The sequence below is a fragment of the Sciurus carolinensis genome, chromosome 8, assembly GCF_902686445.1.
Source record: "Sciurus carolinensis chromosome 8, mSciCar1.2, whole genome shotgun sequence".
NCBI classification, from domain to species: domain Eukaryota; kingdom Metazoa; phylum Chordata; class Mammalia; order Rodentia; family Sciuridae; genus Sciurus; species Sciurus carolinensis.
Genome location: NC_062220.1, coordinates 127,622,572 through 127,645,829, shown reverse-complemented (window position 1 = coordinate 127,645,829; position 23,258 = coordinate 127,622,572).

Below are 23,258 nucleotides of genomic sequence, written 5' to 3'. Positions count from 1 at the left end.
AAAGGCCCCGGGCCACTGTGAGGCTCACTAGGGATGTTTAGAAAGAAAGGTAAGTCACGTTCCCGAAGAGGAAATTCCAAAATCACAAAAGTGTCTTCATCCTAAAGTCAGTCTAAAAGGAGACGCGGGTCCGATGAAAATCTGGACTTTTCCATAAAATTTAACAAGATCACTTCAATGCAGAACTCTCAGAGCTGCCACAACACTGAAGGGCACAGCGTGCGCACACGTAGGGACAGAGGGCTGCTCACGGTCTCCCACTGGTGGACGGGAACGCCCTGCAGCCCCCTGCCCTGCGGGACCAGGGTTCAGATTCCATTTCCCCAGGTCCCCGGTAGGTCTGTGAGGTTCTTTCTCTTTCCGTCCTGGGGACTGAGCCCAGGGACACTCTACCGCCGAGCTGCATCCCCTCCATTTCATTTTTTATTTTGACACGGGCTCTTGCTAAGCTGCGGAGGCTGGCCTCGGAGCACGATCCTTCTGCCTGGGCCTCCGGAGGCACTGGGACTGCAGGTGTGTGCCAACTCTCCCGGCCCTGGTCCTTCATGGGGGGCTCTCGCCTAAACTTCGAGAGGGAGAGAAACAGGTGTGTGTCTGCTCCTCTGTCAGGGACGCCGGGTCAGGGGACACTGCCACACACTGCCACACCCTCCAGGTCTCCGTTTGTGCGCTTAGCTGCACTGGGACTGGACTCTGGGCGCTCTACCCCTGGGTTACAGCCCAAACCCTTTCATTTTTTTTTTTATTTCGAGACAGTTTCCCAGGTTAGCCCCAAACTCCAGAGTGGTTGATTTCAGGCGCCTTCAGTGTTTTCTTGTAAATCGCTGAAGTCCCGGCAGGGGTCCCTGGTCTTCAGAGACTGGTGGCCTTTGCACTGTCCTGTGTTCCTGAAAGTGAGCGGCAACCCGGAGAAGCCGGCAGTCACTCCCGGTCCTGCGGGGTTTGTAAGCAGCCCAGTCCCCTCACCAAGTCCCCGCTAGCCTGAGACACCCAGGACCTCGGCCGATCAGGTTGAGGTGAACAGGACGGCGGCCCCACCCGAGACCCAGAGCGGGAGCCCAGGCTGGGCGGGGAGGCCGCGCCTCCACCGAGCTTCTCCAGCAGGTCTCTAACCAGGATGTGCGCGCAGGGCCCACGGGACTCGGCTAGGAACCAGGAGCCCTGCGAGCTTACCAAGGGCCTCACGGAACGAGCCCGGTGACGTCTGACCTGGGGGAGGACGCTGAGAGCGTGGGGGGACGGGACAGCCACGCGGAGAAGTGGTGACGGTGGCGCCGTGTGCGGCGGGCAGGGCAACGCCACATGCTCCGCACTGACGAGCACACAGACACGCAGAGGGCCTGGCATCACGCCTCTGCCCGCAGAGGGGGCGTCGTGAGTGTTCGCACCAAAAGACCGGCAGGGACGCGAACCTCACGCCTCCCCTCAGCCCTTCATCGGGGGACGAAGTGGCGCCGGGGACCCACTCTCCTGGTGGAACGAGCCCCTGAACAAAGAAGGGGCTGGGTTCATACGGGTTACTTCGAGGGTGGCCCAGGGGACGCGTCGGTTTTGCTCAGTCGGGAACGCGGCCTTCCGGCCAGGCCTGGGCGGGCCTGCGCGGACCGCGCTGAGGAGCAGCGCCTCCCAGCGGCCGTTGCCTTCGGGGACCGTGAAGCTGCTCCGCCGGCGGCCAGCGTCGGACGCCGCTCCTCTGGGGAGAGGAAAGCTGTGGACGCGTGGCCTTCCCTTTGCTCCTTTTCTTTTTCTCAGGCCTCGTTATTTTGGGAACCTCTTGTTCTCCGTATCCATCGCGAGGCCAGCGCGGGGCGCTCGGCAGGCGCGGCGCACGCGTGGACGGCGCTGCCCCTCCGCCTGGACACGGCCGGGGGGGCCTGCGCGGCGCCCCAGCAGCCCCGAGGACACCCGGCTCCCAGGGCTGGGCTTCGCAGGCCGCTTCACGCGAGGCACCAGGAGGCCGTGCACCGCGCATGAGAGTCTGTCGGGCTCGGGGAGCCACGGGGACCCGGAGGCGGAGCGGCGCCACCGGGCATGGCAGGACGCAGGGTGGGAAGGCCGCTGACTAAGGCAGGAGCCCGGAGTCGCACGTCCAAACCGACCGCAGCTGACGGTCGGGGAGGCCGGGCCTCCACTGAGGAAAGGACAGGGCCGGTGCCTGCTGGGACACAGGGAGCGTGGCCTCCGGAGACTTGCTGGCCGCGTGCCTTTGTCCTCTTACTCCAGCTGCTTCTGTTGGTTTGGGGTCGCGGCCTCCTGCTCCTCTGCCCCGAGATGACCGGCCGGCGGGGCTCAGCGGGTGTGCTTTCCGCACCCTGCAAGTCGCTGAGGTCCCAGGCGCCCCTGTCCTGACCACAGCGGTGACTTCAAAGTGGCCACAGGGTAGGCGTGCTGCTGGCCTAAGTCGCGGGGCGCCAGCGTGGGCAAGGTGGGCGGCGCTGGGCTGCGCTCTGGGGGAGCCAGGCGACCTTCCAGGGACGTCCCAAGCTTGCTGGGTCAGCGCGCAGCAGCCTCGGGGTCGGGCGGACTCGGTCCTTCACTGCGCGGCCCCTCCTGGGGGTCTGGCCAGGCCGTGTGCGGGCCTCTCCCCTCTGCTGCGGGAGCCTGAGCCATTGTCGCCGCTGGGGCTGGGCCCGCTCCGAGGAGGTGGCTCCCGCTCGGCTGCCCGGCTGCCGCCCTCCCGGGCGCCTTCTTTCCCCACTGCTTCCTCCCCGGGGTCGGCGGTCAGCCCTGCCAAGCCCGCGAGCCCGCGCCCCGACTCAGACACCAGGCTGGCGCTCTCGGGTGCCAGGGGGCGACCTGGGCTCTCCTCGCTCTTCTCCTTCCCTAGGACACGGTGTCCAGCAGTGCCTGGCGTCCAGGGCTGGAGCTGCTGGTTCCTGAGTTTTGTCTGATTTTTTGGTTATTAAGTCCGCCACCTGTCACTCCACGGGACCGGGTGGGTGTGGGGACGGGGTGTTTAGACGCTTTCAAGGCGACAACACGGCCTCGGTGCCAGACATCCAAACAAAGAGCGAAGGGGCAGCTTTAGGAGAAGTCTGGCGGACATTTCACCAAGTGACCAAAATAAACACCATCGGAACCGGGGGTCGGAATCGTGCTGCGCTGCCGTGAAGCCCTCACCGGACACGGTCAGGATCGCCGCGCCGCTCGGTGGTTTCCACCCAAGGCCCACAGCCCGGCCCGACCCCAGGAAAGACAGAAGCCCCTCACGGAAGCCCTTCTGACGACGGCTTCCGAAGTGGCTTGGGAACGACTGGACCATGCTTAGTCCGTTTAGCTCCACGTGAAGACGCGCTTTGAGAAGCTCACGCGTCGCCCAAGGCAGGCCCAGGAAAGCCCGGCTGACCACGCCGCGCACTGCGTCAAAACCGCTCGGTGGGCTGTCGGCGTGGCCCCGCCGGAGTCCACTCCCCACGGCGGGCAGCAGGCGGCGCTGGCTTTGCCCTGCAGTGCCGCCCTCGCCCAGGACCAGCGCACCACACGACCTCGCGGGGCTCCCTCCTGGGCGCTGGGGCACAGGACAGCCTGCCGGGGAAGGCGAGGGCGGTGACAGCACCCGGCTGTCAGCCTGCGGTCCTAGCCAGCCATTGGCCCGCTGTCAGCCTGTGCTGGCAGCCAGTGGTCTGATCCCCAGCCGGGGATTTGAACTGCTCCGCAAGTGGCCCGGTGGAGCTCAGCCCAGGGCCAGGTTCAGCTCCTGGAGAGCAGCGCCCCGCCGCCCCTGCCCCTGTCCCCAGGGCAGGCACTGTTCACCCGCCTAACGAAGTCTCTGAGTTCCCCGTCCGAGTGGTTTCTCTGGGTGCTTGTCACTTTTCAGGAGCACCTGGGAGGCCCAAGAAAACGAGGGTGCAAAAACGTATGGAGGGAAGGGGCAGGAGCTAGAGGTCTGCTGTCACCGCGGTAGGTCCCGAGGAGGAGTGAGGGAGACTGGCAGGGCGGGCACGCAGGGATCCGGGATCCGGGAGGACGGGACCAGCGCTTCCTGTCGAGCTGGTCAGGTTTCGTCTCCGGGTAGATGGCAGGTGGGTAGACTGTCACTGTTATTTTCTTTACTTTGATGTCTGAAATATTTTTACTGAAAAATGGTTAAGAAAAATTTACATCCAGTGTTAAAATAAAAACTGTGCTGAGAGGGTTTCGCGTTGGCACACCCCTGGTTTCCTGGAAAACGGACTCAGGAGGCGGTCCCACGGAAGAGGTCGCGTGGCTTTCCTCGTATTAGAGAATAATTTCCAACCCCTGGCTAATCCCAGCAGAGTAGCAAAGCCCAAGATTCCCTCTGGAACCCGACCAGAGGCCTCGTTCTGGTGGAGGAACCGGCGAAGCTGCGCCCTCCGTGAGAGGCTGGTGGAGGCCACAGCCTCTAGTGACCAGGAACAGCACAGAGGATGCATCTGCACACAGTCACCTACGTCCAGGAGAACTGGCCACCAACCTCAAAGGGGCTGTGCTTTCCATCAGGGGACACGCGGACGCGTCAGATGACCGTGCAGGAGTGAATCTGTCCAGGTGCCAGGAGTCTCAGGGTCCCTCCAGAGGGGCAGAGTGGGCGGCTTCTTCCTGTCTCTGGGCAGGACAACCACAGGAGAGGGAGACTCTCCTCCGGCTGGCTACTGAGGCCGAACTGCTACTTCCACTTCAATCTCCAAAAAAACCAGTAAAAGCAGTTACGCCAACAGCGCTCTATGGGGCCGTGACCTCACCACTGAGCAGATACCAGACTGCTCCCCACTCAAGCCCTGGGCCTCGTGCCACCTGGACTCCCACAGGTGCACATGCACGTGACCTCGCACTTTCTAGAACTACAGAAGGCTGCTTGAATCCACTGACGGATGCTTTTTTTTTTTTTTCCAACCGGGATTGAACTCAGGGGCGCTCAACCACTGAGCCACCCCCCCAGCCCTGTTTTGTATTTTATTTAGAGACAGAGTCTCTCAGAGTTGCTTAGTGTCTCGCTGTTGCTGAGGCTGACTTCGAACTTGAGATCCTCCTGCCTCAGCCTCCTAAGCGCTGGGATGACAGGCGTGCGCCACCATGCCTGGCTAAGGCTATGTTTTTTAGACACCTTCTGACCACAAAAGAATACCTGGTATTTAGCATTTTCTTTTTGAAGAATAAATTGCAAACAATGGGGGTTTTTTTCATTGAAAATTCGTAATCAAAAGAATTCTTTTGAAAGAAAACCCATGTGCAACAGGATTTGCATAACACCTTCATAAATAATCTTGCTATAATATATGCAGAAACGCATACACACTCTTGGACTTACAAAAATTTTTAGGAAGAGTAACAATCATAAAAACAAAAATAAAATGAGTCAGGTGCTGAGAAGGTGGAGGAAGGACACAGAGGGAGTTTCTTTTTAAAAATTCAGTTGTCAGCGGATCTTTATTTTATTTGTTTATCTGCGGGGCCGAGGCTGAAACCCAGGGCCTTGCCCTGCCAGGCACGTCGGATGGCCACCTGCGGTCAGTGGCCACACCCAAGGGCGCTTCCAAGAAGACGTGAGTGGCAGGGCGGCCCCCTCTTGGCGGCACTCAGAGTCCGGCGGGACCGTGGCCTCCCCCGTCTGCACCCCGGGACGGGCCTGGGTCACGCCAAGGGACGTGGAGGCGCTCCTCCCCCACGGGGCGCAGAGCCCTCCGGTGGCTGCTGCGTCCAGACAGAATACGCGTGGGGTGGACGTTAGGGAGCAGGTCGGAGCGGGCTGGCGCGGGGCCGTCGGAGGCCACGTCTGCAGAGGAGCTCGGGGTGCGCAGCCCGGGCCGCGCCTGAGGGACCAGCAAGGCTGCGGACAAGCGCGTCCACCGCCCGCAGGGGTGGACAGGCGGGGGTGGTCGGGCAGGGGTGGACAAGCGGGGGTGGACAGGACGAGGCGCTGCCCGCCGCCCCGACCCGCTGCCGTCTTCGCTTCATCTTCGGTGACAGAGGCCTGGCATGGCCCTTGTGGCCCCTGAGACCGCGGACCTCAGGGACCTGCTGGAGAGCGTCGCCCACAGCCGCTCCCGGGCCCTGGCCGACCTTCGCGAGCCGGGCTCCCTAGTTTCAGGGTTCTGAGTTTGGGCCGTGCTGGTCCCTGTCCTGTGCTCTGCTCTGCTCTCCAGGCTGGGGACGTCCCATTTATCCCAGACGGAGCTGGACCCAGGCAGGGCTGGACTCGGGCCTTCTGGTAACCGGAGCCCAAACGTTAATGGCCCATTGCCCGGAGAGGCAGCCGATCCACTGCTCTAAGATCCTGCTCCTCTTGTATGTAAAACAGTTTTTTAAAGGGTAAAAGGCCCGGAAAAGTATCTGCCCTTTCCATTTTCAGGATATGAAGTTGGACCATAAAATGGCATCTAGTAAGATATGAATCCAATTTTAATTTAGCAGCATTTGAATATGGCTAACAAATGAATAGTCGCCTACTTTCATTTTCCAGATAAGCTTAGAGTTTGTCCTTCGGAGGGCGTCCTATCACAGACTAGTTTGCCAACAAGCACACTCAGCTTGCCTCAGGAAACATCCGGGACCTTCCAGGGAGGGCAGGCCCAGCCTCCAGAGTCCACATAGAGCAGACGTGTTATTTACACCTAACCTGGAAGATGTCCTGGACTGATCATGGAAAAGAGACGACCCTGTCCCTTGAAACAACCTTCTTTTTTTTCCCCTTATTTTTGTGTAGTTGTCAGTGGACAGCATGCCTTTATTTATTTATTTTTATGTGGTGCTGAGGGTCAAACCCAGGGCCTCACATGCTAGGGAAGCGCTCTGCCACTGAGCCCCAGCCCCAGCCCCAGCCCCAGCTCAATCTTTGTGTGTGTGTGTGAATGAAATTATGTTAAAAAGGCTTATGTAGAAAGACAGACCTAACCAAATCAAAATGGTGTTATATCTTAAATTTATCAATCAAATTCAAACACAGTGATCCTACCAGAAAATGGGCAATGGAAAACGATCTGTCCTTCTGTGAGGCTGCTCTGGACCTGCACAGAGCCGGGCTTCCAGAGGCTGGAGTCGGCCGACTAAGTCAAAGAAATTTGGCATGTCCCTTGGAGTTCCTCAAGGTCAAGAGTGAGGACCTAGTGTGGGTGAAGTCCAGGGGAAGTGTTCACGCAGCAAACCGGCCCGCAGGACCGGCAGCCCTGCTACCGACAGCAGAGGATGATGTCTCATCGTGAACGGGGATTGTCTGCAGACCTTCAAGTTCCCAAGCACAAGCGTCTGGTCGCCTTAAAGCAGAGACGCAGACGTGCGGGGATGGGTGGAATATCACCCGCTGCTGCTAGAGGGCCGGACGCCATGAACCTTGGTTTCCTTTTCCGCTAATTGTTGACCTTTGAGAGGAGGGAAATAGGTTCTCAGATGCTCCTTTTTAGGATTCATTCAGTAAAAATAGATATGTTTTTGAAGCAGTGCATGGCAGCACACACCTGTAATCCTAGCAATGTGCACGGCTGAGGTGAGATGAGCCCAATTCAAAGCTGGCCTGGGCAAATGAGTGAGACCCTGCCTCAAAATAAAATAAAGAGGGATGGGCATGTAGCTCAGGGGGACAGTGTCCCTGGGTTCAAACCTCAGTGCAGAAAGAAAAAAAATTACCCCTGGTACCTCACAGAATATGGACTTAGTTGAAAATAGATGTAGATGCAGATGTCGTCAAGGTAAGGTGAGGTCATTGGCATGGTTCTATATTTAGAAGACCCAAAAAACTCCATTAGAAAACTTCTAGAACTCACAAATGAATTCGGCAAAGTAGCAAGATATAAAATTAACACCCATAAATCAATTGCACTCCTATATATCAGTGGTGAGTCAACAGGAAGAGATATTAGGAAAACTAACCATTCATAATAGCCTCAAAAAAATTTTGGGAATCAATTGTAGAGAAAGACCTCTACAACGAAAACTACAGAGGTCTAAAGAAAGAAATTGAAGACCTTAGAAGATGGAATGATCGGGGAAGTGAAAAGTTGTGCTCCATTTGTGTACAATGAATCAAAACACATTCTGCTGTCGTATATAACTAAAGAGAACAAACAATAAAAAAAAGATGGAAAGATCTCCCATGCTCTTGGATAGGCAGAATGTATATTGTCAAAATGACCATACTACAAAAAATGCAATACAGATTTAATGCAATTCCTGTAAAGGTTTCAATGACGTTCTTCATAGAAATAGAAAAAGCAGTCATGAAATTCATTTGGAAAAATAATAAGCCCAGAATAGCCAAAGCAATCTCAGAGAGAAGGGTAAAGCAGGAGGCATCACAATACCAGACCTTAAACTATACTACAGAGCTACAGTAACAAAAACAGCATGGTATCGGCACCAGAACAGACGCGAAGACCAAAGGTACTGAACAGAAGCCACAGAGTCAACCCACATATGAACACTCATATCATACTGGACAAAGGTGCCATAAGTACACACTGGAGAAAAGAGTCTCTTCAACAAATGGTGTTGGGAAAACTGGAAATCCACATGTAGCAAAATTAAATTAGACCCCAGTCTCCCACCCTGCACAAAAATCCACTCAAAGTGCATCAAGAACCTAGAAATTAGACCAGAGACCCTGCATCTAGTAGAAGAAAAAGCAGGCCCCAAAATTCATCATGGAGGCTTAGGAATTAAATTCCTCAACAAGACTGCTAAAGCACAAGAAGTAAAATCAAGAATCAATAAATGGGATGGTATTGAACTAAAAAGCTTCTTCACAGCAAAGGGAACAATCAGGAAGGTAGAGAGCCTGCAGAATGGGAGAAAATCTCTGCCACCTGCACCTCAGGGTATTCATCTCCAGGATATATAAAGAACTCGAAAAACTGAACACCAAAATAACAACAACAACCATCAATAAATGGTCACAGGAACTGAACAGACACTTCACAGAAGAAATACTATCAGTCAACAAATATATGAGAAAATGTTCAACATCATTAGCAATTAAGAAACGCAAATTAAATCTATACTGAGATTTCCTCTCATTCCACTCAGATAAATCTATACTGAGATTTCCTCTCATTCCACTCAGAATGGCGACTATCAAAATACATAGAACAGTAAATACTGGCAAGGATGTGGGGGAAAGTCACACTCAGACCTTGCTGGTGGGACTGCGAATTGGTGCAAACCACTCTGGAAAGCAGTGTGGAGATTCCTCAGAAAACCTGGAATGGAACAAGCATTTGATCCAGTTATTCCCCTCCTCAGATTATACTCAGAGGACTTAAAATCAGCATACTACAGTGACACAGCCACATCAATATTTACAGCAGCTCAATTCACAATAGCCAAGCTATGGAAACAATCCAGGTACCCTTCAACAGATGAATGGATAAAGAAAATGTGGTGTATATACACAATGGAGTATTACTCAGCCATAAAGAAAAATGAAATTGTGGTATTTGCTGGTAAATGGATGGAGCTGGAGAATATCATGCTAAGTGAAATACACATAACAGTAAATGCTGGCGAGCAATCCCAAAAAACCAAAGGCCAGATGTTCTCTGATATGCAGATGGTCACCCATAAGGAGGGTCACTAGATTGGACAGGGTGGAAAGTGGAAAAGGGATAGTGATGGAAATGGGAAAGACAGTACAACGAATGGGACATAACTTTCCTTTGTTCATATGTGGATACCTGACCAGTGAAACTCCACATCACATACAAACCACAAGAATGGGAAGTCATACTCCATGTATGCATGATATGTCAAAATACATTCTTGTCAACTAAAAGAACTACTAATCTAAGAACAACTAAAAAAATATGAAGCAATCATTGATATAACGTGTAGGAAACATACCAAACTCATAATCACACTTACAGATTTTAACATACATCCTTCAAAAAAATAAAGGATCAAGGAAAGAAAAAAAAAAGATGAGTTTTTCTAGGTGGCCCTAATCTGAGGGAAATTTGGGGACATATAAAGGGACATTTGGACACAGATATGCACAGAGGGAAGGCGAAGGGGACAATACATGTCTGCTTTTTAAACCACTCGGTTTTGCCTGGCATGGTGGTGCAGGCCTGTAATACCAGAGACTCGGGAGGCTGAGGCAGGAGGATGGCGAGTCCAAAGCCAGCCTCAGCAACTTAGAGAGGCCCTAAGCCACTCAGGGAGACCCTGTCCCAAAATAAAAAAATAAAAAGAACTGAGGATGTGGCTCAGAGGTTCAGCACCCTGGGTTCAATCCTGGCACCAAAACAGCAACAAGCAAGTCCACTCAGTTCCTGGTCCTTGGCAGGCCTGGAAAGGAGACCAGGAAACAATCACTCTTCCCACCACCCGGAAGCCTGGGCTCCCCTGTCCCTATGAGAGTGTCTGTCCCGGGGGCCCTAGGAGCAGAATTGTAGGTTTTGTCCACAGCACCTGTTTGTTTCTCTTGGCATAAAGTCCTCGAGGTTCGTCCCCGTCAAACCTGTATCAGAATTTCATTTCTTTTTACAGGTGAAAAATATCCCATTGTACAATCAGTTTATTTATCCAATTTTCTGTCGACAGACACGTGGGTGTTTCCTACCTTTTCGCTACTGTGCATAAGGATGCTCGGAATGTAAACGGTGTCTGTTGGGCAGTTCTTGGGGGCGTCCCTCAGGGTGGAATTGCTGGGTATGTAGTCCAGTTTGCTGCTTTCTTCTTTCACTGGGTTTTGGGGGTCACGCTATGGTATGACCTAAGGGATCACTATCTACCCGAAATTAACAAAAAAAAAGAAGCCTTTTCCTTTGTTTGTCACTATTAGTTTTATAGCTTTAGGTCTGCAAATGATCCTTTTGGATAATTTTAAGGCATTGTGTTAAGTAAGGGCCTATGTTCTTTTTAAAAATTTTTCTTTCTTGATTCTTTTGCATATGGCAATCCAATTGTTCCACTATATGTTGGAAAAACAAGCTTTTCCCCATTGAGTAAAACTTTGCAAAAACAACAATTAACAACAAAAAAACTAAAAAACCACACGCTTCCAGTCAACCTGGAGTAACAGTGACCACATTTACCGTCCTGTCTGAAACCAGAGAGCAGATGAAACATACGGAACCACTGTCCAGATGCCAGGCTCACTGACCCTGAGGGACAGGAACAAACCCAGGAGCTCTGTGGTTCCCCCAGCCTACTGCCTTGAGTGTCCCCAGGACAGGGACAGGAAGGACACCGGGCGAGGAGAGGTAGCTGAGCGCGCGGGGAGAGCGAGGCAGAACGCCAGAGAGGAGAGGGCACAGGGACCTCTGGAGGCTGCAGTCACCCCTGGGCGCCCAGCCTGGCAGTGACCAGCGTATGCAGGTGAAGACGCCCCCAGAGCAAACCAGCCAGAAGGACAGGACTCCATGTGGTCAGGAAGTCCCTGCCCGCCAGCTGGCCAGTCAGCTGGTGCTTCACGAGGCGCCGAGGGAACCAAGGGCCTCGCCCGGGCAGTGGCAGTGGGCAGCTACTAGTTTACTAGAAACGCAGCTGGGCACGGAGGCTTGGTGCTTCCAGGATCAAGAAGCGGGTGGTTTAAGGGGTGGGGACAGCTGAGGGGAGGTGAAGAATCAGTGGCTGCACAGCTGTGATCAGACTCCATGGCTCTGCAAGGGATGCGTCTTCAGAAAACAGCAGGGTCAACACAATCTCAGGTGGGGACTGTGGCCTCCCGACCTCCAAAGGTCACCCAGTGGACACTGTGCAGGCCCAAATGAAGGGTTGGTCCTTTTGACAGAAACCGTCTTTGAGTCCCTGAAAACATGCCCCGGGCGGCCGTTGGCCACCCGCTCCCGGGTCAGAGGTGTCAGCTACAGCACCACGTGAGCGGAGGTCGGTAACCCACCTGGGCTTGGTGACTTCCGAAATGAGCGACTGTGCGTCAACAAGGGCGAGTGAGGCCGTTGACTCCAGGTTTCATTTCCATGTGCTCATGGGAAATGTTTATATTTCCCTTGGAGAAACGTCAATTGAGGTCCTATGTCCATGCTGCCTTTGGGTTGTCCCTTCAATACTGAGTGGCAGGAGGACACTGTATATTTTAGGTACAAATTCCCTATGGAGTTCCACTTCCAAATATTTTCTCCCACTTTGGAGGTGGTCTTTTCACTGGTTTTTTTGGTACTAGGAATTGAACCTCTGAGCCACATCCCAGACCTTTATAGATTTTATTCTGAGACAGGGTCTTGCTAAATTGCTGAGGCTAACTTTGAACTTGCGATCCTCCGGCCTCAGCCTCCTGAGCACAGAGGTTGCACCGTGCCTGGTTCTTCTCACTTGGTGGTGGTGTCTTTGGAAACACTTATTAGATGAAGTCCAATCTGCTTTTCTTTGGCTGCTTGTGCTTTTGGTATGCGATCTCAGAAACCACCGCTTAATCCCAGGGCACGGTGGTGCATGCCTTTGTTTTCTTCTAAGAGCTTTATAGTTCAAGCTAACTTTCGGATCTTTAATCGTCTTTGCGTTAGTTTTTGTATATAGCACGAGGCAGATGGTCCCACCTCATTCTTTCCTACTCGCCTTGGCACGTGTGTTGAAAATCAGTGTCTGGAGGTGTGGGTTTATTCCTGGACTCTCATTTCTGTTCCACGGGTCTGAGCTTATCCTCATTCTACATCACTGTCTTGATTAGCTTTGTAGAGCGTTTCAAAATCAGTACGTTAAGTCCCCCCAAAATAGTTGTTTTTCAAAACTGTTTTGGCTTTTCAAATTTCCATGTAAATTTAAGGCTCAGAATATGAATTGGTAGGAAGAAGCCAGTTAGGTTTTTCCTAGGGACTGCACTGAATATAAAATCATTTTAAAGCATACTTCCACTTTAATGAGTCTTCTGATCCTCAAGTGTGGGATGTCTGTCTACACGTGTAGAACTTTTTTAATTACTTTACTTTGTACATTCACAATATATATATTATGGGTAGAATTATGTCCTTTCAGGTGCTGAAGTACTAATTTCTCTGACCTGTAATCTTTTTTTTTTTTTAATATCTTAAAAAAAATCTTTTTTAGTTGTACTTTTATTTATTTATTTACATGTGGTGCTAAGGATCAAACCCAGGGCCTCACATACGCTAGGCAAGTGCTCCCCCATTGAGCCCCAGCCTCGGTCCGTGAATGTGGTATTATTTGGAAATAGGGTCTTTACAGGTTCATTAGGGTTGGACCCTAATCCAGTAGGACTGGTACCTTTTTAAACAGGAGAAACTGACAGACAGACGGACGGCTAGAGGAAGCGAAACGTGTCAGAAGTCATACAGAAGTTGAAAGAATGCCAAAGATTACTGGTGAACCACAGATCATAAGGAGAGGAATGAAAAAGATTTTTTGATTTTTAAAATTCCTTCCCTTAGAGAAGGAATTAACCCTGCTGAAACCTTGACCTTGGACTTCTAGGTCTCCAGAGCTATGAGACAAAAATTTCCTGCTGTTTACCAAGTCTGTTGCACTTTTTAATAGTAGTCCTAGCAAACTCACGCAATGTTTTGTATTTCATTGAATTTATTCCTGAGCACTTTTTCTTTCTCAGTCTTTCGTCTTAAGTATGACATTAGCTGTGGGGTTTTCTCCGATGCTCTTTACCAGGGGGAAGAAATTCCTTTCTAATCCTAGTTTGTTGCATGATTTTTATCATAAAGGGGTACTGGATTTTGTCAAATTCTTTTTCTGTGTGTACTGGAATGACCAGGTGTTATTTATCCTTTATGCTATCAATACATAGAATTACATTCATTGATTTTTGGATGTTAAACCAACCTTGCGATTCCTGCAGCATATTTTGTTGATGATTTCCACATCTAAGTTTATTGATTTATTTGGTACCTGGGATTGAACTGAGGGGTGCTTAACCACAGACCCATGTATCCCCAGTCCGTTTTTTAGTTTTTATTTTGAGATAGGGTCTTCTATGTTGCTGAGGCTGGCTTTGGACCTGCAATCTTCCTCCCAAGCTGCTGGGATTACAGGTATGTGCCACTGCACCTGGCTCACAGCTGTTTATAAAAGACATTTGTTCCTCTGTAGTTTTTTCAGTACTTTCTCTGGTTTTAACATCAGAGTAACAATGGCTTCATATAGTAAATATAACCTCCTCTTTCATTTTTGGGAAAGTCTGAAAACTTGGTATGAAGACTTATTTGGTAGAACTTAGCAGGAAAGCCTTATGGGATAGGGCTTTTCTCTGTAGGAAAAATATTTAAGTACTAATTAGAACAAAATTTTTTTCTCTCCTACTCACTTGCTTTCTTTCTCCTCCTCGCTTTCCACTTTCTCTAGTGCGTGCCCTTTCTTTTCCTCTCATTTTCTCTCTTAATTCAACTGCTTCAGGGTAGAACAAAAAAATTTTTTTAATGTGGATTGAACCCCAGGGCATTTAACCACTGAGCCACCTCCCCAACCCTGTTTTGTATGTTATTTAGAGACAGGGTCTCACTGAGTTGCTTAGGGCCTTGCTAAGTTGCTGAGGCTGGCTTTGAACTCACAATCCTCCTGCCTCAGCCTCCCAAGCTGTTGGGATGACAGGCGTGCGCCACTGTGCCTGGCACTAATTCAGCTTTTAAACTTGATATATGTAAATTCAGATTTCCAATTTTTTAATAAGTCAGTTTTGGTAATTTGTGTACTAAAAATTTATATAATTTATCTAAGTTGCATAATTTCTGATAAAAAAGTCCACATTATTTCCTTATGACGGAGGTTTTCTTGGCTACTTTTGCTAAAAACAATATGTAAAAATCATTTTACAGGACTACTTTTTGGTTTCATTGATTTTTTTTTTTTGTTTTTATTTCATTGACTTCTGTTCTGAATTCTATTATTTCCGTCTTCCAGTTCCCTGAGCTTGATCTGCTCTTCTGTTTCTAAATTCTTCTGGTAAAAGCTTAGATTTCTACTTCTAGACCTGTCCTCTCTCCTGACATGTTCGAAGCTGTGACTTTCTAAAGCGCTGCTCTCGTGGCACCCCGCCCCCCAAAACCTTACGTTTGCACTCACTTTCACTTAGTTCAAGATATTTTCCAATGTCCTTTGTGATTTCTTCAATTCATGGGTTATTCAGAAAGTCACGATGAACAAAAGCAGTCTCATATTTTGTGGGATGAGGTGGGACCCGGGCAGTAATAAAAAGATGGAGAACGCTCCTGGAAATGGAACTGCTAGGTCAATGGGTAAATGCGCGCATGATTCTGTTAGACGTTGTCAAATTCTCCACAAGTTGTGTCATTATGTGCTCCCACCAGTTAAGTATGAGAATGTCCATTTGTCCACAGCATCTCCATTTTTTTGGACTTTTACTAAGCTGCCTGGTAAGAAATGCCATCGTGGGGTGGTTTTACATGATTGCTTTAAAAGTCAAGCCGACTGAGGTTCACAGATGTACATACAAAAGCACTCGCCTTTGGGGTGAGCACCCAGTGGGTTCTGGTGAATACAGTTGTGTAACCATCACCGCAACCAAGACATGGAACGTTCTCACCACCCTGTGCAGTTCCTCCAGTTCCATCCTGTCCACTACTCTGATGCCCAGTGACCACGGACTTCTGTCCCTATGGCCTCTTGCAGAAGGTCACACCGTGCACCAGCGCACGGCTTTGTGGTTGGAATCCTCCACTCGGCCGGCTCTGGCAGCGGTGGCTGGTTCCTTCTGCTGCCTGCCGAGCAGGGTCTCATCGCCGCATGTCACAGGGCAGTTTTAATGTTATTTCACTGGCGAGTGGGACTGAGCTTCCGCTCATCCGTTCAGATGCCACTTGACTTTCTTTTCCTTAGAACGGAATGCTCAAGTTTTCCCCTGGCCTTTTATTGGGTTTTGGTTTCTCTTCTTATATTTGAAAAGCTACATGTATATTAAATGAGCTTAATAACAATGAATTAAAATAAATAAAAAATGTTATTTCCTAGTTTCTCACTTCCGGTATTTTTCGAGGCAAACGCTCTTTGATTTTTATGTAGTCACATTCATCAATCTTTTCTTAATATTTCAGATTAAGTCAAGTTAAGAGGCCTTCGTTCCAGGCAATAGGTTTTTGGATATGACCCCAAATACACAAGTTTACAGAGAAATGGGATTACACCAATTAAAAAGAGTCCATACTGCAAAGGAAACAAATCACCAGAGTGATACTGGACAAAATATTTGCAAACCAATCATCTGGTAAGGAATTAATATTAAAAAACATAAAAGGAACTCTGCTTAATACAAGAAAACAACTTGATTAAATAATGGGCCAAGATTTGGGTGAAGTGGCACAGGCCTACAGTCCCAGCTATTCTGGAGGATAAGGCAGGAGGATCACAAGTTCAAGGCCAGCCTGGGCCACTACCTTAGTGAGACCTTGTCTCGAAATTAAAAAAAAAAAAAAAGGGATAAGATTGTAGGTCAGTGATAGAGCACCCCTGGGTTCAGTACCCAGTACAAAATAAATAAATAAAAATAAAAAGTGGATAAATAGATAAGTAAATAAAAAGAGAGGTGACTACTGGAGAGAATGCACAGCGTTGGGGGAATGTAAATTAGTAGAGCCATTGTGGAAAACAGTAGAGGTTCCTCAAAAAATTCAACATACGATCCAGCAACCTCATTTCTAGGTAATCCTGGAGGAAAAGAAATCGGTGTTCTATGAGATATCCGCACTTCCACGATCACTGAGTCACCACAGCCAAGGGGTGTCCATCAACAGATGAAGCGACACAGACAATAGCGGCGCGCAAGTGATAAAATACTACGCGGCCTTTGGCAGAAGGGGCCTCTGTCGCTGGCCCCATCTTGGAGGACACTACGTTCCATGGAGTAAGCCACCCCTGCAGCAGTCCTCCCGCATCCAGGCTGTGCCCATTGCTGCTGCCACTGAAGACCGTCTGATAACCGAGGTAGCTACTCAGGATCCCACATGTCTAGCACGCTGCCTGGACGTGCTGGACGGACGATTCACAGCCCAGGTGGAATGTGCGAGATTTCATCGGGCTACTCACAATGGCACACGGTGTAAAACTGGTGAATTGCTTTCCTGTGGAATTTTCCGTTAAATATACCGGACCACACGGGTAACTGGAACTGGAGAGTCACGGGGGCTGAGAGGTGACTGCGGCGCTGCGCCATCCCAGTGGCGAAGGAAAGTAGCATGCGCGTTCACAGTTCTGTTAACAACCCCAGGGAAAGAGAACAAAATGAACCTAAAAGAAAACGAGACTCTTTATGCAACTGGTTTTTTGAGGTTAAAATTCATGCATAATAAAGGAGAATAATGTTATCAGTATCTAAGAAAAAAAGCGGAAGCAAGCATGTTAATACCGTCACTATTAAAAATCATGAAATTAAAATAATGGAAAGAAGTACTGAACGCTTCTCGTGGGAGACTGACAGGTATTTCCATGAAGGTTTGTCTTAAGATGCACTGGGACAGGATCAAAGCATCTGCATCAGTTTTACTATCTCATCACAGAAAAGAGGACTTACAAGTTCAATGGAGAACTCAGAACACACAAAATAAAGACCTGAAATAAGAAGTTCACGGTTCATACATAGAGTAGCGATGATTTTATTATGCATCCCGACGGGACTGAACTCAGAGGGCATTCCACCACAGAGCTTCATTTTGGCCCTTTTTATTTTGAGACAGGGTCTTGCTAAGTTTCCCAGAATGGCCTTGAACTGGTGATCCTCCTGCCTCAACCTCCCGAGTTGCTGGGGTCACCAGAGTGCGCCACTGCGCTAGGCTCTGTATCCACTGTTGTAAAGTAGAACACGTTTCCATTGGCCATGACTGTATCACCAACGATCGAAGACTGCGTAGGTCTTTCCTTTTTTTCTCCTCTCTTCCCTGTTTTGTATTTAACTTTATAGCTTCTATCAAGGAACTCTGGTGTAAGGCTTAATGATTATTTATTGATTACTCCTTAAAAACTTTGGATAAGTTAATCACAAATCTTTAAAACTTGGACACTGTTTCAAATACATAATAGTGTTCATAATAGACTCTATCCCCTGCTGTTCCTTAACCTTATGAGAAGTAAACTGTAAGAAAAACTATCAGAAAAATCAGAAAACTTTATTAATTATATATAGCAAGGATAGGAAAACTCGGAAGTGACTGTACTGTTCCAGTTTAACAGAATATCCCCTCTAGCACCAAGACATCTCTAATTGATAATATGTGAGAAGATTCTATGCAAGTAAAAACAGAAAATGCAATTACATTTTATTGCAAGAAATTTGGAAAACGTATTTTTAACAAAGTTAGCTATTCAAAAGTGTTACCTTAGGCTGTCTCTTAATAGCTCCTTTTCACAAGTGTGAAATTTAATGAAGGCAACAGCATTTACAAGCAAGACCAAAACGGCATCTTAATTACTAGCTGCATTTTCTTAGGCAACAAGAGATTAAATGGAAAGAGAAATTAGTTTTACAAATGGCATCATATATCTTTACGGTACACCCCCTCCATCAAGTCACAGATGGTTAGTATCTTGAACTTCCTAATATCGTCAGCAATTTTCTTTTCTTTGGGCACACCCGATTCATCACAACTCTGAATTATATATTATTTTGGAATTGTTTACAAGGGCTGAAGCTGTTTATCATAATGATTGATGCTTACTGACCACACGAAATGGGTTTTTCCATGATTGGGCTCTACGTGGATATGAAACAAGATCTGCTGAAACTACTGTCCCTGGAAGTTTGCAGCGTTCTCACTACGGAGTTTAGAGCCCAAGTCTGGAGAAAATGACTAATGCTCCTGTTGCCTGTCATGTAATGTAACTCGTGCTTAAAACAGAGGCTCACGAGCTACCCCACGGGATCAATGTCCTCAGATGCACGCATAAAACACGGCCCATATTTTACTTCTCCTCCTGGCCAAGTAATACCTACCAGAGTAACAGTTCCACAAACAACAACTATAAACACTGGACAAAGTGATGAAAACCCCGTTTACCTAAAGGCACTGGGGAGAATCACAAGCAGGAAGGTCCTGTGGCGGGTGGCCTGAGCTTCCATTTTCCTCTTTGGGCCCACCCACCCATGGCATGCCTAGATGTCAAAAAGGATTTTAGAAGTCCACAATTTTACTTTCTTGCCCCAGAGGATACATTTTAGAGACAATGCAGTAGCTGATGAAGAGAATATGCTATAAAGGTAAGAACAGATGGAAAAGTCACCAACTGCTTTTCCTTCAAATCGCTGGCTAACTTCTGAAGCACGTATGTGAAGGGTAGACTCCAGGTAGCCGGGATAAGGGGCTAGATTCTCAGCTGCTGTCAACTGTGAAAGGGATAAGAGTTTCCAGTTCTCCCAACCTAATGGCCTAACTTAAGGAAAGAAAGAATGAAAGAAAGAAATAGAAAAAAAAATCAATACTCTTAGGAAGAACATAACAGAATCCAAAGTCTTTGCAATGTGTCCTTCAGGTCTAAAACACTTTCCAAAGGCATCCACGTAAGGGCGGGGAAGTAGCTCAATGGCAGAGTTGGTGCCCAGGGTGTACGAGGCCCTGGCTGAGTTCCCCAGGGCAGCAGGGGAAAAGCACATCACATAAATGAAACAGGAACATGTGAACCATACCCAAGAGACAGCCAGCGGACACGGACCAAGAGAGGCCCAGGACCCAAATGCTGGAAATTACAGGCACCACATTTAACCAGTTATTATGGCAGAATATCCCCTCAAAGACACAGAGGAGAATGTGCTTGTAGGAAAAAGATTAAAAAAATCTTAGCAGAGAAATAGAAATTATAGAAAAAGAATAAATGGACATTTTAAATTAAAAAAAATTGTATCTTAAATAAAAATTCACTGGATGGATTAAGTGCAGTTTGAGGATAACACAAGGATATGTGAACTTAAAGACATCAACAGAAATGAGCCCATCTTTTTTCCTTTCTTTTTTTCCCAAGGGCCTTGTGGTTATTCATAGTAGTTGGTTCATCCCAACATCCTCTCATGGGCATAGAATTCAATAGTCAATTCCAGTTCATGATCCCCCTCCCTCCCACATTCTCCTCCTCCTCCTCCTAGTCTAATTAGCCAATCTTTAGAGAGAAAAGACATTTTGAAGGATGAACAGGCTCTCTGGCACTCATGGGACAACATGCAAAGACATATCATATATGCAGCTGGAGTCCCAGAAGAGGAAAGAGCCAGCAGAAAAACCTTGCAGGAATGAGTAACAGTGAAAACCAGACTCAGAATCAAAGAAAACAAACGGACAAGAAGCTCAGCGAACCACAAAAACAAAGCAAAAACAGAAACAAATCATCAAAATGATAAAAATCAAAATTAAAGAGATGAAACAGTTGGAGAAAAGAAAGACGCATGTGTACACACACACACACACACACACACACACACACAAAACCCACATCATGTTACTCACAAGGGGAGAATCGGCAAGACATTTTCCAGTTCTCATCAGGCCAATTGAGACCGAAAGATCAGGAGTAACACCTCTAAAGTTCTAAAAGAAAAAAAAATTAATCCTGAATTTACATCCAGTAAAAATAGCCCCTAAGAACTAAGGTACAGTGAAGACATGTTTAGTTGAAAGAAAACAAAGAGAATTCCTTGTCAACAGACCTGTATTACAGCAGTGCAAAGGGAAGATCCGTGAGCAAAAGCAGCGAGGACACCTGGTGACAATACAGAGCTTCAGGAAGAAACCCAGAAGCCATAAAGGGGAATGGAAAACTAATATTCCCCATGGATCTCAGAGAAGGTAGGACTGTAAAAGCGGAACTTCGCACTGCGAGTGGGCGGTCAGCACCCTTCAACACACGCCTGGGGGGACCCGCTCAGTGAAGCTGCACGACTCGAGGCTCCGAAGTGCCACCTGCCGAGGCAGGTAGGACTTAGCTGTCGACGACGAGTGGGCTGACGCGTTTTTAACTTCTGTAGCGAAAAACAGGAAGAGTCATGGCAGAAATAGGAGAATGAAAGCGAAGGATCCAGCAGTGACAAAGCCCCACAAGACAGACATCCACCGGTAATCACGCGACTGTCAGCGACGGGACATTCTGAAAGGCGAGGTCGTCGGAACGTCTAAAATAAGACCCAGCTACATGCAGTGGGCGAGAGAGAGAATCAGGACATAAATGGACAGGAAGACGTAGTCTTCAAAACTGCAAAAACCTGAGTGACGTGGGCGCAGCGGCCACATTCAGACGACACAAGGTGGACACGGAGACGAAACATTACCAGAGGCGAAGAGCACACTTCCCGATAACAGGAACCAGGAAGATGCGGAAATGACCAATGTGTTTGGATGGAATGACAAATGCAAATGCAAGTAAGAAGATACCATGGTGAGGCACCTGCCGTAGTCAGCCTGCGCGGCAGAGGGGGAAGTTTACCTGGGGGCTCGGGGCTTCCGAGGCCTCGCTCCGCAGAAGGCCGGCTCCGCTCCTCTGGGCTCCAGGTGAGGCTGAACATCGAAGCAGCTCACGTGGTGATCGGAAAGCAGAGATCTACTCACCAGGTACAAAACGTACATCCCAGCCGCACCCAAGGCCCCGCCTCCAGCCACACCCACCACGTCATCCCACCAGGGGCTGATTCACTGATTGACTTGAGACTTGCGTAACCCAATCGTTTCTCCTCTTTGAATTGTCTCATGCGAGATCTTTTGGGGGACACCTCGCATCCAAACCATAACAGCATCAAAAACCAAAATGCTTAGGATCGAATTTAACATACTTTTAGACCTATGTAATCCAAAGTATAAAAGAAGACTGAGAGAGATTGAAGATCTAAAAAATGGAGCTATATACTGTGTTAATAGACTGGAAATTTCAATCTTGTAATGAGTTCAATTCTCCCCAGATTGAGTAGTAGAGTCAATGTGATTTCACTCAAAAGCCCAGCAGGTTTGTTTCTGTAGGAATTGATAAGCTCTTTCCAAAATTTATATGCAAATGTGGTTAACATGGGCTGGGGAGATAGCTCAGTCAGTAGAGTGCTCGTCTTGCAAGCACAAGGCCCTGGGTTCGATTCCCAGCACCGCAAAAAAAAAAAAAAAAAAAAAAAGTGGTCAACATAACTCTGAAAAAAACAAAACAAAAGGGATTGATTTCAAGACTCGCTACAAACTTACAGTAAGCAAAGCTGTGTGTTACCACTGTAAGGATAGAGACATGGACATTGAATAACCATGCACACAAAATGAACTTCAAAATTTCCTTCATGCTACAGAAATTAACTTGAGATGGATTACTAAAACCACAAAACCTCTAGTAGAAGACATAAGACAACCTTGAGGTATGAAGACATTGCTTAGGATGCCAAAAGTATGAATTATAAGGTCTCAAATTTTGATAAATTATAATTAATTAAAATTAAAAACTTGTAACTTTTTATTAAATAAATCATACATTAAGTAAATTATGCAAGTATCAGACCAAGAGCTCATATATGGAATATATTAAAAGTAAACACTTAACGACTCAATTTAAGAAGACAACACAATTTTTTAAAACTGGGTGAAAGAGTTTAACAGATTCTTCACAAATGACAAGAAATGAATGGTCAACAAGCATTTTAGTTATTAGACAAATTCAACTAAAGTCACAATGAGGAACCATTACCCATCTGTCAGATGGTCAAAGGTTAAAAAGATCAAGAACACCAATGTTGGTGAGTTTACGGAATGTCCAGAATGCTCAAGTATTTCTGTAGGAGCATAACATGTATTTAAAACTTTGAAGATTATTTGGCAGTTTCTTGTTGCCTGCAATTTTACATCTGTACAACAGAAATGAGTGCAAATGTCACTAAAAAACAAATAGCACTATTTGTAACAGTCAAAAACTGGCAACAACTCATGTGGATAACCAGTCATGTGGATAAGTAGTGGTGTATTCCTAGAATGGATTATTCTACAGCAACAAGAATGAATAAACTGTTTGGATTCCAGGAGTACACTATGCCGAAGCCACTTGGTACAGCCATCTGAATACCAGAAGTGAGGTAAAAGCGTATTTGGAAAGGCGTTACATAGGAGACGACCGATTCACCTGAAAGATTGTTCTGCACTGAACAGCAGAGTCTTAAAAGTATATGGCAAAAATATCAACAGAACTCCTAAGGGAAAAAAAACACAGCAATCACTACTGGGAAATTTCAAGAAGCCTCTTTCAGCTCTGTATCAAGCACACACACGCAAATCCCTGAGGAGGTGGAAGATCTGAACAACGTGTATGAGAATCTTGATTGAACTGTCACAGAGCACCACACCACAATCTGGAGAAAACAGATTCTTCCAAAATGGGAAATTTATAAAAGTGTCACACAGAGAGAAAGCCTGGAAAACACTGGGTACATGTCAGAG